Raw genomic sequence first — 2,756 nt, forward strand, 5'->3', positions numbered from 1 at the left:
GTTATCTTAGTGGTGTTTAATGTCTAACAAAATAACGATGACCATTATTACATGCTCCAAAGTCTAAAGTTATAAGAAGAACCATTTGAGGTTTTATCCATGCACATTTTGAAGGCATATTTTTAATTACTTTTTTATTGAAGTATACCTTTATACACAATCAAGTGTATAAAACCGATTAATTTTTATACATTATATACCTGGTAACCACCACCTTGACCAAGAGAGAGAACATTTCCAGCACCCCTGAAGGTTTCTAGAGTGCATAGATATTTAAATAACTCTTAAATATTATGCAAATTAAAGCCTCCACAGTCCCCTTCACCAGGGACCAGATGCTCCCAGATTTGGGATAGACCCCCCTTGGTAGCCAGCTGAGATGGAAGAGATTTATCCTCAAGGCAGGCACCAGACACCCAGGCACACAATTCCAGAACTCTCCAACTGCCTTCTCAAAACAAGTCCATGCCCTTGAGGACAGTTTCTTGACAAAAAGAAGCCTTAAGGCAATAAAAAAGGGCAGGAGGGTAGTGTGAGGATGGCGATGAATTTGAGGTTTAAGGAAAACCCAGATTTGGGAGACAAGGAAAGGTAACGGTGAAATCTGAGAGGCTCAACTTGTAAGTTATGTTTTTCAGTAAAGAATAATAATGCTTACAATTTTGTTTAATAGGCACTGGGTGGTAGAAATATTGGTCTTAGGGCTCAAGAAAGATGCTCCTAGTGCTTTTAAATTCCTAAACTGATGTTTGTAGGGAGCTGCCTTTTCTCTCTTCTTGATTGTTCAATCTATTTTTTTCCAATGGGAAATTCCTTTCAACTCTAAAGTCATGATTTCAGAACCTGTAAAGCTGCTGGCAACCCAGGATTTTGGATTTGACTTCGGCAACCTTCTTCATTCTAGGACACATTTAAATTTTTTCCTCCTGAAGTTTCCTACTCAGAAGGTTTCCTCTATGAGGGGCATAACTGAAACCTACCTATGAGGCAGGATAGTTAGCCTAGAAAAGACGCCCCCTCCAGGATGCGGCTCTGGAATTTTTCCTCAGTCCCTTAGTCCTTGGCCCTGCAGCTCTGGAATTTCTCCTTGTCCCTTATTTAGCCCTCTCCCTGTTTTTGATTTCAAGTGTGAGACCCCAGCATGAGAGACAAGTCAAGGCCAGGAGATAAGATAGTTAACCTTGGGCCGCCTCCTCCCCTTCCGGATGGCATAGAAAATAGGCCAAGACCAGGAGGCAGGCCAGATAGCCTTGGGACAACTGCCACCTCCAAGAAAACAAAAGCTTGTGATTCAGACAGTTGAGACAGACTCTCTGAGCTGCTCACACTCTTCTCCAAAGTGTGCACCTTCTCTTTAATAAAACTTGCATTTTCTTGCTTGCTGTTTGTTGTGCTCTTGAATTCTTTCTTCCAGCATAAGACAAGATGGGGTTAGGACCCCAAGTGGTGACCTTTGACCAATGGAGGAAAGAAGATAAATAGAAGGTATCTTTCTCAGAAGATTCAACTCAACCTTTGTAATCTGTAAGCCCATTTGGCTCCCCTTGTTATCTATCATAAGTGAGAATTTCGAGGAAATACCAAATACCTATGAGCTCAGCACTCACTTCTTTGCTTACAAGTTGGGTTTTGATTCTTCGGCTTCAACAAGATTGGAAGGCTGTGTGTATATATAGCAGAAGAACCCAATTAAGCTCAAATTGAAGTCTGGCCCCTGCTATGGATCCAGTGGGCTCTGGTCATGCCTTGGAATTTCTAGCCACAGTGAGCTGATATGTCGAGAAGAATTTGCTTTCTGGCTTCAGGGAGGAGGGAGAATTTTGTGCACAGATGTCTGGAGAGCAAAATCTCACCTCGGCCTGAAAGTTTACTTTTTTCTACACCGTTTATAACCCCTTCCTCACAGTGTTTTTTTGATTACAATATGAAACTATCACACATTCTTGTAAATAATTCAAACAACTTACAAAAATATAATACCGATAAAATATATATTACCATCCTAAGATAACCAACACTAATATTTTGGTGACCATTTTTATAAGTATCTCTTTATGCATACGTGCATATATCTACGTCATTTTACAAAAATAAGATCTAGTATAAATTATAATTTTTCCTGTGGACACCTTTCTCCATCTCTCTGTCTTCACCCGTATCTACACCCCATACCCGTCTCCATTTTCCCCAAGTAACCCATGTGTCCTAGTCAAAAAGCAGAGTCTGAGATGAGAGTTTACATGCAATAGTTTATTTGTGGAAGTGACCCAGGGAATAGGAGAGAGGGACCAGAAAGAGTAAAACAGAGAAGAAAGAAAAGTCAAATAAGCGTGTTTTATTAAGTTGGTCATTGCCATGAGCAACTGAAGCCCTCTAAGGAGCTCTGTGGAATAAACCTCAGAATTGTCCACCTATGGGAAGGAATATGGAAGCACTTAGTTATTCACTAGCTTCTATCTCCATTGGTCCAGGATTGCCTCATGGAATATTAATTCCCTCTTCTAACAAGTGACAGACTGATTTAGCAGTCATTTCATAGAGTGGCTTCAGAGAGGCTTCCAGGCAGAAAGTGAGAAATGAGGTGCAACTGAGGAAAGGTACTAGAAGGTTATAGCTGCATGAAGCTGGTCACTGCAGCAATAGACACAGTAAAAGATGAGCTAAAGGGATGTAAGGCATGAGACATGAGAGATGAGCAGTACAGATTACTCCTTATGCTGCTCAGATCCGCTCGTGACCAGAGGCAACCTCTATAA

Source organism: Pteropus alecto, unplaced genomic scaffold (genome assembly GCF_000325575.1).
Source record: "Pteropus alecto unplaced genomic scaffold, ASM32557v1 scaffold3, whole genome shotgun sequence".
Lineage (NCBI taxonomy): Eukaryota > Metazoa > Chordata > Mammalia > Chiroptera > Pteropodidae > Pteropus > Pteropus alecto.